The sequence below is a fragment of the Leptosomus discolor genome, chromosome 12, assembly GCF_034619465.1.
Source record: "Leptosomus discolor isolate bLepDis1 chromosome 12, bLepDis1.hap2, whole genome shotgun sequence".
Taxonomy (NCBI): Eukaryota; Metazoa; Chordata; class Aves; order Leptosomiformes; family Leptosomidae; genus Leptosomus; species Leptosomus discolor.
In genome coordinates this window covers 14454868-14468841 of record NC_141402.1, presented here as the reverse complement: position 1 = coordinate 14468841, position 13974 = coordinate 14454868, and positions in this window count along the sequence as shown.

Genomic DNA, 13974 nt, shown 5'->3' with positions numbered 1-13974 from the left:
AAAAGAAGTTCACAGAAGCTGTTGCACGGGAGAAATGCAAAACTGCTGGCTCCTTACTTATATTTATCTACGTACTTTTCATTGTCATTAAGGATGCAAGAGATGGGCAAGCTTGGCTAAGTGGGGCAGCGTTTTCAGCTGATTGCAAGTTTGTGTCTGATGCCATAGAGCTGAAAACATCCAGTCTCTTCAGTAATCGCTGACAGCATCCCCTGCTGGTACAGAACTAGGTATAATGCTTCCTGAAAGCTGTGTGGGTACTGAAAGAATAGTTTTGTGTATGAATGGCCACTTCCTAGGTAAGAAACTACACCTGCAACACCGTATTTTCTCTCCAGTAAAGGTAATGTAATAAAAAGAGCTGTTTGGGCCTAATTCTGAGGGCTGGGAATGCTGCAATTAGAACATGCTTTAGCACACGGATTCCCAAAATTTGGGCTTGAGAATCTTGCTTTGCTGGGCATACATCGACTCGCATTTACTGGTGTTAATCAGAGCATTGCATCGTGATCTCACTGCTGTCTCTTCATAGTGTTGTCCTGTCCATAACTTTGATTAATTAGATGACTTTTGGGTCAAACTTCATACTATTTTTGCCTGTAAAGAAAGCCAGCATTAAATGGTTCAGACCCCTCCCACCTCAGGATATTAATTTCTGTGGACGTATTATAGATGTCTCTGTCTGATATACAGGCTTGTTGAGTAGCATTTAGTCCCACCCTAAGTAATAGGAAATAATGAATAACGTTCTTACCATTGTGCTCCAACTGCTTTTGAATGAGGGGAATGTACTGAGTGGCCTCTGATAGAGGAGCTTACTGCTATTTAGTGAGATTACGCAGAAAGCTAAACAGAAAGGAAAAAGAACAATTTATGCCTGTCATTTGTACTCCGCTACCTCCCCATCCTGGCATGCAAACAGATGCCTTGCTCCTGTCCTTCTTTTTAACATTCATTTATTGTTTTTACAGTATTTTCTGCTCCCAGGGCTATTGGCCTCTAGGTGCTAATAAAATGTGAATGTGTCCCAGACTCGCCCTCTGCTAAGTGCAGACAGTTCTTCAGTGGCCAGATTTTTTTTTTTTTCCTAACAGAAAAACAAAAATCTACATCTTTCTTTATTTTTCCATTCGGTGGCATAGATAGGGGAAAACAACTTCTCATCCCACCCCCCCCACCCCCCAAAAATTTCAAGGGGGAAAAATAGTGGCAGTTCAACAGAGGTGGGGAGGGGGGCAGATGGGGACAGGGGGAAGTCTTACAGAAACACAGAAAACCCCAATTTGGCTAGTTTCAAGTTAATTTGACTGTTTGGCATGACCTCATTTTGAGTGGTTTAGTTTGGGCTTCTTGCCTGTGTGGTTTGTGTTTTAAAACCAAGAGCCACAGGGGAAGGAGCTGGGGGGAAGGCAGTGGGAGAGGAGGGCAGCCCATGTTATTCCCCAGCGGCGTGTCCCTGTGTGGCTTTTGTTGAAGCCCTTTCTTTTCCCCGAGGCTTGACCTCAGGTCTCCCTTGCAGCAGGAATGTGTTTTGAGCTCGGTGGTAATTAAGGGCAACTGGGCAGACGGTGGAGGACAGATCTAAGGCACACTGATGGCTCTTGGAGAGGGAGCTGTGGCCCCACTTTGCACTTTCCCATTGCCTCTGTGGGCCAGCGAGAGGGTGGCCCTTCAGCCAGCTCAGCGTGCCCGTCCGAAATGTGAACCTGCATAAAGAAGGATTAGTCTGTTGGCCGGGCAGTGAGGAGATTTCAACCTGAATCTGCTGCATGCCAGCTGAGTGCTGTAACTGTTTGGCTATTGGGAGCTACTTTCACCGTATTATGGCTGAATGTAGCCCTTTGTTGCCTTGGCTTTTATTCCCCGTGCCCAGCGTCTGAACGTTTTTGTCATGATCAAAATCATTCATTTCGATCTCCTGCGTTGGTTTCAATGCAAGTCGGAGGGGCTTGTCCTTGAGTGAACTCATCTGTAAGTTTAGCCCAAATTCATGAATAGTTTAGTCTTCCCTGAAGCTGTGTTTTTTAATGAATAAATGATTCAGCAAGGGGAAAAAAAAAAAGCTCATCCAGAAACAGCAATATTAAAATCTGCTAGGCGTGTTTCTTTATTGTTATGTAGTCTTCGGGCTTGCTGTGAGAGTGTGGATCCAGTTCAGCCGATAAGCAAACTTGACTCCCTCAGACAAGCGAGGGCTTTTGTTTTGTAGCTTTAAAAAGAGAGCTTTGCACCAAAAGCTGTGGTACTGCAGTAGAAGGAACTAGCTCACATGGTAACACAAACAAGATATCTAAGAGGCAACATAAACTCTCTATAATAATAGAGGAAACAATTAGTCATTTTAAACTCATCCTCATTCAGAGCTGTTCTGGCTTTCGGGCGTCTGTTCAGTGTTTGAAATAAAGGAGGAAGCTCTGGTGCTATATTGGAAAGGTTGTTTCTGCAGAAGATCAGCTCAGTTGGAAGATGATGTTTCTCTCTATTTTGGGTTGGTAGCTGTGCAGGCAGTGTTTCTGGGGTGACTGAGCCACCATTTACACCCGGCTTTTTTGTTAGTTGCTGTAAATACACTCTGATGTGTTCTGTTGGTGGAACTGCAATAAAATTTGTACTATTGAAATTAATGAAAGAAACCTCATGGGCTGCATATTATAGGTGCTAAGACTTGATAGTTAACGAAGTGTTTGTATGACATGGGAGAGGTACATGAAAGAACAATGTAAGAGCTTAAAACATTAGTGCCCTAATATTTGGGGATGGGGGGATCTTCATTCCGCATGTGTTGAAATGGGATAAAAAGGATATTAGGAAAACTGGCAATATCTTTTGGGATGAAATTCTAGTTAAATTGGGATAAAGAGTAGAAAGAATAAAATACTATCCCCTTCTTCAGTTGTTTGACTCCACAGTCTCCAGCGTGGGTACCTTGAATGTAGGGTACAAAGGACTTTGTTCTGATGGGACAGTCTTGGTAAACCTGCAATATAAATGCTTTGAGTAAGAGTTACAACACCACAAGTACAATTAATTTTCTTTCATTTAAATGTGAAGGTTAAATTCTGGTAAGTCATATCATCTAACTTCAGTTTTTGGGAAATTGGCTAGGAAATATTCAGTGGTAGATGTTGGATCAAAAAACATGGAAGATGTTACCAGAGACTTTTAGTTACTGCCTTTTATTGTAGTACTTGTGACTTTCAGTGCAGCATTATCCCTGGGCTTAATGACTGACCTTGCCATCTACTTCTGTCAGTAAAAAGGTAATTCTTTTGTGTTTGGTTTCTCCTATGCTTGGGTTGTCTCTGCCATTGTGGGGTTCCTGTCTCCAGAGTAGTAGTGTTTCAATGGAAGTAGGTAACTTCATGTTCTTGCAGACCATAATGAAACATGGTGGTTTGAAGTACATGTAGTGCAAAAACTTTTTTTTTTTTTGGCACCTGCAAAACCCTACCTACTTTCTTCTTATAGAATGCTTTAATCTTGAAATGTTTTCTGTAAATATATCCCTGAATTTAGAGCTATCCCCTGATAAGACTTTCTAGTTGATGGCTGGGCTTTTGTATTTTTTGGGTGTCTTTGTTTTAAACCATGATCTTGGGAAATGGGTGATGCTACATCTTCCCTTTTTTGTGCAACAATATCATATATGATCAGAGGTCACCTTTTTGGCAGCCTCTGTCTGAACCCCCTGGGTAACAGTGCAGGGGCACACACTTGCTGATCTCTCCTCCATTTATAACAAGGAAACCCCTTAGTTATCCAAACACTCTTCTGTTTGTTTGGCTTACTGGTAAGGAATGTGCTTTGGTTAGTGTCTTTGAGAGACAGGACTGGGCTGGGCTCTAAATCTTAAAGTCTGGATTTAAAGAGGGCTCTGAACGCAGCCTTCACGACATGCAGTTTCTGTTAGAAGAAGCATAGACATAAAACTCGCTGTATGGTGCAGGGGAGAAAGTGTTATAACAGTGGATTTTAAAAGGTTATGAGTCATGCAGACAGGATATACCACTAGAAAAGAAAAGGAGAAAATGTCTTTATAAAGATGTTCAGCCCTTAGGGGTTGTCTAGACATCTGCCTTCATGCCTTTTGGCATCTGGAGACTCATGTGTCCCGAGACATGGTATTCCCTTGACAGAAAAAAAAGTCTGTGGGTACATTTCCATCTTCATAGCTTGAGTCAGGTGATGGATCAGGCATCCTTCTAAACTAGGGCCTTGTCTGCACTAGTGTATTCAAGCTAATGTGTTTCTCAATCATTTGAAAAGTCTTTGAGCTGTGCACCAGGCAGTCTGGGTGCAGTGAACAGTGGTCTTCAGTTCGACTTGGCTTAGCGTGCCTTCGGTCTCATTTGTATGTGACGTCTTAGACGAGTCTTTCATCTTGATAAAACTGTTCCCAGTCAGTGTCTGCAAGATGCCTCCTCACTGGTGCCGAAACACAGGGTAGGAGTTCTGCCATGCAGGCAAAGGATAAAAACCCTGCTGAGTGTGGATCAAACCCTCTTGCAAATCGGCAAATTGATCCAAAGTGCTTTTTCTTGGTAGTTTGTTTTCTGCAGTTGAACTGCTGTAAGCAGTGATAAAGCAGTATCTCCTAGAGACGATGAGAAGCTGCCTTAGCCTCTGAAGGATGCACTACTTTGTTCTGGTGTGTGATCATACTTATAAAAGTTTTACATTCTCTATTTAAACCTGGTTTTTAGGTAGTCACGTTTCTGTCAGCATTATGTAACTCTGACATTTTGACTATCTCTGTTAGAAACAGGAGGGGAATCCAGCTTGTGAATCACTCTTGGTTTAACCCTTACTGGAAGGTGGGGAAAGAGCACGAGGCCACTAAGAGAGCAGTTCAGGGAAGGCGGTGTGGAAGTCTGCACAACCACATCTATTAAAACGTACAAGATGACGAGGTTTTAGCAGCTGGAATGCAATCGACTTCCTTTCCACCCTTATCTCTCTCCCCTACCTGCAAGTTTCATGCAGGTGAACAGCCACATGACAGGTCACAAAGGTCAGTTATTTATGTCATCTGATACAGGGCTTTGACTTGTAACTCTGCACCCTGGCTTCCCATGTATCTTCTTTAATGTGCTCAACTTTAAAGACCTAAGAAGATCCCACCCAGCAGTGTGGTGCAGAGTGCTTAAGGTTTGCATAACTCCTGTTTTATATTGCTGCTTGACAGGCTTTACTGTTGGCGACAAATATATATGTTATACCCCTGATCTGGGGGGAATCTGGATATTACATGAGCAAATACTGTAAATAACTTACCGTTCTGTGACATGCACATAAGATATGATGCAGGCATAGAGGACTGGTTCATCTTTGCCTTAATGCTAGTTGAATGTGGCTGTAGTATTTGAGTGGGAAGATGAAGCTTTGCCCCGTGGGGCTTCTCCTCTGCCCTGCTCTATAGCTCCTGCTCCAAACGTACAGATTCATTTACGTAGGTTTTCTATTCAAAGCTTTGGTACTTGTCAAGCCTTAAACATGCAGATGAGAAAGTTTAGCAGTATATTTTAACAGATCAATCAAAATCCCATTTGTGGCCTAGGTATGTTTTAATGCAATACTTCAGCATTATTTCATTATTTTTCTTAGCCTTACCTGTATTTAACTTACTTTTTTTTTTGGCAGATAAATAATGGCAGTGGTTGTGCTCTAGCTGGTTTTGGGTATTTGAGTATGTCCTTGTTTCCTCCCTGAAAATGGTAGAGATGTTATACTTCAGCTGTCGCAAAGTATAAAAAATTAAACACTAAATGTCAGGCTGGAAAGAAATATCTCTGATATGGAAATGTTTTACTACCATTTGTTATTCTTTTGGTTGGAAATGCTTTCTACTGTTTATTGTGGGCATTGTTTCATCTTTAACATGTGAAATCCATATAAACCTGTGTGTATATAACTTAAAAAATTCTTATCCTTCTAAGCTTCCAAGGCATTTTGTGGTGGTGCAGGGAAACTGTTTCTGCAGTTTAACTCAAGGTTAGAAAGCTTCTAGAGAAGTAGTACTGATATCTTTTGGTTTCTGTGTTTGTGGTTTGTTGAGGACATCGGAGCAAAAGAGAATACATCATGTTTCAAAGACGTTGAGCATATAATCTGGCTGAAATAAAATCAGATCTGCCTTTGTGACTTTCCGTTTGAGTCAAAGAATAATTAATTGAGGGAACTGTTTAAATGTTGTTGAAGATGCAATAGAAATGGAGCAGGAGGGTGAGGAGTTGCAATTGGTTCCAATACCTGCTACGCTTCTTTCATCCTGCCATTTTGTATACAAGTATTAAGAGAGGCTTGTCTAAAATACATTGAGGGTATCTCGAGGACATCCCTAGACTTGAAAATCTAACTGTCCCAAATATGCTTTTAAAAAAATAATTTGACTAAGTGGGTTAATAGCAGAGATAAGAAGAAGATACTGATGAAGTCCTCCTCAACCCCCAAGCTCTTCTGCCATGCTGGTGCAAGACTAGTTCTTTCTAATATCTCGCCTTTTTTTTTTTTTTGGCCACAGTTGAGGCATTAGTTGCTAATACAGACCCTGCCAAAGTGCCTGGAGGATGGTACTGCACTTGTTGCTGCCCCTTTCTGGTTTTCCATTAGGGGTGACACTGTCAAATGTTGTGGAGGCCTGTGTGACAAACTTATTCTTAACAGTGAACTACCAGTTCTAATAAATCTCCAAAGTGCTTTTAAAATATCTTGCCAAAGCAATCTGTTAAACAGAAGGCTGCCTGTATAAAGTATATGTGCCTTCAGAAATGTAACTTTTATAGAAACTTTATTTTTAAAATACTGTGTTTTTAAAATTTGCAAGAAGCATCATTAAGTGGAAGGCAAATTTCTGATTGAAATAATTGTGCTTCATCATTGCTTGCTGGTAGCAGATATCCATTTAGCGGTAGTACAACCAGTTTGAATGAAATTGGTAAATTTAGGGAATGTTTGTCTTTCACTTTAATTGCATTTTTTTAAAGGTTGTTTTCAGTAATCTTCTATGAAAGCTTTGCATTTGTCTGTTAAGATCATGCAATGGAAAGAGACATGCTTTTGTATTCTGGTGATGTAGGTAGCAGAAAATCCATAATTGTATGGAAATAATGAAGGCTATGGGAAGCCATATCAGTGCTATTACTGCTGTGAGCAAACTATGACCAAAATGTTGTAAAAAACTGACTCTTAGTTTTGAAATCTTCCTCTGATTCTTTTTTAAAGTGATGTACAAGGCTAAGCAAACACTACGCAGTCCTACAATATGCAATTTATTTGAAATGATCACGTTTTGAGACTCATAATAAATAATATATCTTCATCTGAAATATAGGAGTTTGAAATGAGCTACTAGCTATTTGGTTTGTATCGGAGCTAAGCCAAACATACAGATCAGCAGGAGCTCCTTCACTTGTCTTGGAAGGAGAAGCAGCCATGGATATTATTTTTCTAGAATAAAAAGTTTGCAGCTGGTCAGGCTGCAGCGTCAGTTTGATCTCCGGTTCTGACCCTGCATCGTCCAGCCTTTTTCCACCATAGCTGGTTCTCCCAGATGGCCATGAAGTTGACCTTTGATAGACATGTCTATTGACTGGTAAGTGAGAGAGAGCCCATGTTGTTGTCAGTGAATAACTTCTCATGCAGCCTCAATGTATTCATAGAGGCGAGTCTGGCGATGGGGTGATGGCAGAGCCAATTCTCATTCCTGTTTCTATTCAGCTTCTGTTCAAAGAGAAGGAAAAGAGAGACTCTACCAGAGCCCGAGATGAACTTACTGGACCCGTACAATGAGATCTTTTGTTCCTTCCCAGGAGTACTACTACATGTTTTGAACACTCACAGTCTATTTGTCTTTTGCTACAGTTTAAATTCATTAAAGGATTAAATGGGCTGACAGTTGCAGGCAAACCTCGAGGGTGTCCCCCCAGCCCCATGTTGCCGCATGTGAAAACAGTGTATGGGAAAACATTGTTTGTTTCATCAGCTTGTGTTTGTGATAATCTGATCCTTGTAGATCAGCCAGATCTCTGACTTATTTTAAGAGCTGGAAAAGGTTTAGCAGCACGTTTTTTGCTATGAGGCAATTTGCATTTGTTTTGAAGAAGTTGATCAAATGCTACTTTGCTTTTAGGGCTCATCAAAAAATGTAGATTCAATACAAACCAGTGCAGCTGAAGGTGTGAGATGTAGTAAATAAGCCCTGTGAAGAAATTCTAAGGTCCAGCCAGTAATTTATTGTATAAAATTACTTCCCTCATGACAGGTTTGTGGTGCTTGAAAATGCACCGAGCCTGCCTTAGCCAGCTGGGCGTGATGTCGTTAGCTCCCACAATCCCCATCTGAGCCAGCATCTACGTCTACATCCACACTTTATGCTCTAGCGTGGTCATCCTTAGCCTTGTACTTTCCAGAGTATGGCAACATTTATGGGAATTTAGGCATATTTCACTGCTGTTAGTCACTCGAGCTGAAGTTTGATGGTTTTATTGGGGCCTCTAGTGGTCTCAAGACTGCATTACCAACCCAGAGCTGCTCTTCGGGCATGTGAGGAAGGATTGCTTTCCCCCCTCCCTGTGGGTAGATTTACCCGGCTATGGGGCAAGGGCAGTGCCATGCAGGTAATTTATTAGGATTCTAGTGGAGCATTTTACATGGAGTTAGAACTGAACGTGCTGAAGGAGCATAAATAAATGGTAATAAACAGTAACAGAGCGTGAAGGAGGAGATGAAGGTTAGCCTGAGAGGTCTCCGTGTCAGGCAGTGGTCACAGGCTGGTTTCTTCCAGCTGCACACCTCATTGCTTTTTAAATTAGGAAATTTTTAGGACCCCGGGAAGGGCAAAAAGATAAACTATCTTACAAAAAGTATGGAAGTAAGGCAGGAAACAACAAGCCCTTCATGTACCAGCATCACAGCTGCCACCAAAAAAAAAGATTTTCTGTCTAGCAAGGCAGTTTTGAGTCCTGTGTGAGGGAGCTGAAGGCTTGCTGAAGGCCATGATTCTCCTGCCCCCAGACAGGGTGTCATAGATCAAAAATTTGGTCTTTATTTTCAATATAAACCATCTTTCTTGATGTTGGATTTGATCTTTTGAGTAAGTTTTAAAATCCCTTTATGGCTAGTTCCACTTGGAAAACTCTCAAACCAAATCCAGCTCGGTGGTGTTCTCTTTGTAAAGTATCTTTTAACACTTTCCTGAGCAAAGACTGTGTAGGGTCTAGTGTCCAGCTCAGGAAAGTGAAATCTGCTTGTGATAAGAGAGAGACTTGAGAGTCTCAATTTGTCTCAGCGAAGCAGCTCTGAAATAGGGCCCTGTCAGGAAATGCCCCTCATTTTCATGACTGTGCCGCAAAGGCCAGGCAGCTGCTGGCTCTGGTGTGCGTTTTCCATGTTGCCTGGGTGGCCATCCCTGCTGATCTGGGGACAGTTAGCATTGTGTCATATTGTGTCATTGCCACAAGAGTCAGGGGTGGGTTTTTTCCCCCCTTCTTTTCTTCATTGTATCCTCCTTCCAGGGTGTGTCTGAGTAATGACTCAGAGTGGAAAAAATAGTGCTGTTAGGCTACATGCAGGAATGCGCGTTGTTCACATAAAATAAAGGTTGATGCTGTCTTAGTTTTGAAAGAAAATGACTGGCAGTGTCAACTGAAAATTCTTATTAAAAGAAGAGGTTTTTCGATTCAGGCATTGCTCATTACACACCCAGCTGCAGTTCCACTGGTGTCGGTATGATGTGCAGCTCGAGTAGGATAACAATTTGGGTTGTTATTTTAAATATTACTCATTGCCAAATAATCGATATTAAATATTTACATTTGCTCATTGTCAAATAAGCACACTGTTCTCTTTGTAAACTCCTTCAGCAGAATCGACTCTGAAGAGACGTTACATGTAGGACTTACTGCGTTATGCAAATAATTTAAACTGATTGAAACGTCTCAGCCTTTCTCCAGGATGAAGTTTGTTGCTGTTTTCTCAGTTGGAAGATTGCAGGATGCTTGGAGGGATGCCACTGAACTGTGAGGTGGTTTGCAGCACCCACTGCTTGTAGTTCATCAGGACCTGCAGGTTTGGGGGAAACAGAGAAGAGCTACTGGGTCACATGGAAAACTTTTAAACTGATGTTTGAGCTGGAAGCCTTTGGAAAGAAGCCTAGTGGTGCTTCCTAGGGTCAGTGGTGAGAGAGCTATCAGTTGTGATGTGGTTGTGTTTGGTGTCTGGGCCTATTGTCAGCCCATTTCCTACCAAAATCCATGCTGATTGGTCTTAGGTATTTGTGTTGCTTGTTTGTTTTGTGCGTGCACAGGTAGGTGAATTACTTCCTTGTACCAAATTGCAGGGAAACTTAGCCAAGAATCTTTTTATGAAGGTAGGACTGAGGAAGGGGAAACAGATCTTAACAGGTACAATTCAAACAAGATCAATTCTATATTTTTCTCTTTATTTTGGATATGTTGCCCAGAAAACTCCTCGTTCCTAGGCTAGCCATTTGAGAAGCCGATACAGGTAAAATCTAGAGGAAAATCAGGAGAGGAAGAAAGAACTTTCTCCAGTACGTTTCATCACAAATTTTCATTCTGTTTCTCATCTTGGCTTTCCTACAAGGCTTTGTCTTCCACAACATTTTTAGTTCACTGGAGGTGCTGCACAAGCCAGAATATCCTTGTCTGTTTTTGTAAAAGCCAGTGGAAAAAATGATATTTGGTCTTTCTTTGGAGAAAAGCTTGCTTCAGGGAAGACAGAATTTAGAAATGTCAGGGGTAAAATATAAATACTTGCAAAGTGGAAATAGTCTTTCCTCTTTCACATAACTGCATAATAGCTCAAAATAGCCTGTGCACATTTGTGTATGGCTGCTGACTGCTTTAGGGTTTTGCATAACATCCTAGTACAGCGTGGTGTCCCTAAGAAGGTCCAGCCCTACCCAATAATAATAAGTATCAGCTCGTGTTTCTTTCTCCTGGGTTCTGGATCTCCATCTGGTCCTATGCAGTCTCATTAGCCGAGCTGCTCATTTAGGGTTAAAAGAAGATCTTGCAAAAACTTAGTGCACTGCTTCTAAAATTAGAGCTTTTTCCTCCACCTAAACCAAACATTCTGTGTAATGGTGCTTTTGTGGATGGGCCATGAGTGCCTGCCTAAGACACCAGAGAGAAAACATGTGGAGCTGACACTTGCTGCAGTGTAATTTTGGTTTTTTATTGGAAGTGAATGTGTTGTATTATTGAGATCATCTAGAGTTAGTTTGAATCAAAAAACCTGTTGTAGGTTACAGTTAAAATGAATTTAGCAGAGTAAACATGCACTGGAAAAGGAAAAAAACCCTCCAAACCCTAATGCCAAATCCAGAAAGTATGCAATCTTAAATGAAACTGTGTAACATAATTAAATGTTAGCTTCTGACTTAGCCTCCTGTTGACTATTTCCTCCTTCAAGTAGTAAGGACCTGATACAGGAGGGCTGATTATTCACAAATGCCACTGAAATTGGTAACTGAACTGTTAATATAGCTTGGAGCAAATCTACAGCACACAGGCTTAATCTACATTGTCTTTTTTCTTTTCATACAATAAGCACAGGGGAAAACACTTGCTTTTCTTGGCTTGACATATCTTTAATTGCTTATGAATTTCTATATATTATACAATAGTATAACAGTATAACGATTTGTGCTTAGAAGTTGTCTGCTTAAGTGCAGAGAAATGCTTTGCAATTCAAGACAATGACAGTTTAGGAAGAAGTTGGAAAATAGGGCAAAATATTCCACAAGTATATTTTTAGCTCATTTTTCATTATGATATTTTTTCACCCCAAACCCCAGAAATTGCCAAAGTAGGGCATGTTACTTGAACTAGGCTCATACAAGTTTGAGGCCAATTTTGTGCCCCAGTTCAGGTGATCTCTTTTTTTTCTTGCCTGGTGCTGCAAGCGTACAAACCTCATTAATTTGCAAATGAATGAGGTGAAACAGCCCTGAGATGGGTTGCAAGAGACAGAAACATTTTATATTTCCTGTCTCTGAGACTGTTGTCTGCTGCAGGAAGGAGTCACTCCCTGCTGATTTTAGACTTTACACTCCCAGTGAAGTGGGAAGATGCCCCAGCTGAAATAGCAGTCAAGGCCTTACAAATCCTAGAAAATCAGCAAGTATTGGAAAGCTGTATCACTCTGTGGATGCAATACCTGGGCAATCCCACTTCCATTATTGTGAGGCTTCCCAGTGGCATTCCAGGGTTTAATTCTCACTTACTTTGTGTGACCTTGAATAAAACCTTTCTGTGCTAATGCTTTCTGAATAAACTGATGCCAAGCATGAAATATCAGAGGTGAGAGAGTGGCCTGCAAGCCGAGTTACTGCAGCTTTGGTGGTTAATGTTTGTCAGCTGAGCAGTGACGACTGAGAACATCAGCAAAGTGGAGCCTGGAGTCTTAAAACCACTGTGATAGGGCAAGCCACCTCACTGCATCCAAAGCCCATAGTTATGGATGCGGGACAACTAATGGTAGGTGGGCATAGCTGGGAAAAAAAAAAGAAGCGAGACCAGGGTTACTGGGGCGGTGATATTAATTATGCTGTTGCTTTTGTGAAAGGGTGTTGAGAGAGAATTTGGAGACCACTGTGGGAGCTTGGTGGTGGTTTTGTGGAGCTATTCCAAACCTGAGAGGATGGGTGCTGGCGAAGAGAAGATCCGAAGGTAGACATGTGAAAGATCGTTGGCTTTGAGAGGGGTATGATTAATTTCCTGGCTTTTTGCATCTGAGTCACAAGGCATGCACTGGTAAGCACACAAGAAATAGTAAGCAGCGACCTCAAGTAGTGTTCTCAGAAAGGATTTGTGGCTAAGGGGGTTTTTTGGTCAGGATTTTATTGGTGTGCTCACTTTGACTGTTTAGCCAGCCTCTTAACCTTGTATTTACATGAACCAAACCACATTGTTTATTTTGGAAACTGGAGCACCCCAGGCAGGTAGGCTGCTGTTGACAAGGGTTTTCTCCCCAGTGCAGGAACCCTACCTTCATTGGAGGGTACAGTTTGGCAGCAGAGCCACGCTGATCTAAAATATGGTGGCCAGCAGAAAGGGAGGCACCACTCTCTCCCCCACTGCTGACCAGCTCCTGTGGCTCCCCCGATGCATGTGTACAGCAGGCGCGTTTTAAATCCTGCTCCTGAAAATGTCTTCCTCTGTCTTATCAAGTATCAGTGGAAATTGGGCTTCTCAGTCACTTGGTATTTTTGAAGATGATTTTCTACAGCACATCTTATTTCTTCCCTGATAAGATTACCTGTGATACTGCTACTATTACTACTAATTCCTCAGTTAGGTGACCCACTGTAGGCCTGAGGAGGATGGAGCTGAATCCTGCATTTATTACATACCACCAACTCCTGGTCAATAATAAACTGCACACATAAGGAGTGCAGGACAGATCTTGCCCAAGTGCAGATGAATTATTCAGCTCCTCTGGAACATGCAGCCTTTGATCGGGCTCTAAGACTGGCTGTGTGACACAAAAAGATTCATTTGCCGTAGCTGATGGCAGCGATGAGTTTGTGTGTACACACCTCTCCTGTTGTTCAGTTGAAAAGTTCAGTGTTTGGTGTTTTGCTATCTTGTCTTTTCTTGGGGAAGGATGTTCCACCCTACCCCAAGTTCCAGTTTTTTGGTTAAAAGAAATACCCAACTCGCTACATGATTAATACAGATTTGTGTCATTGAGAAGTTGGAGATGGCAGGGCTCCTGATATATTGGATGCAAACACAAGGAGAATCAGGTGTTCAGCACAAATAGGCTCTAAAATAATAAACAAATGTTTTGTATAAATAGCATCTCATTAAGTAATAACATAAGGCTGGAGAACAGTTCAGTTTGTGGCTTATGTTGAAAAATACAGCACGGAATGACTGAGTCAGGCGGGCTGACGCTTGGGAATGGGATCATTTGTTTTGCATGGTTTTGGGTTTCAGAAGGAGGCCT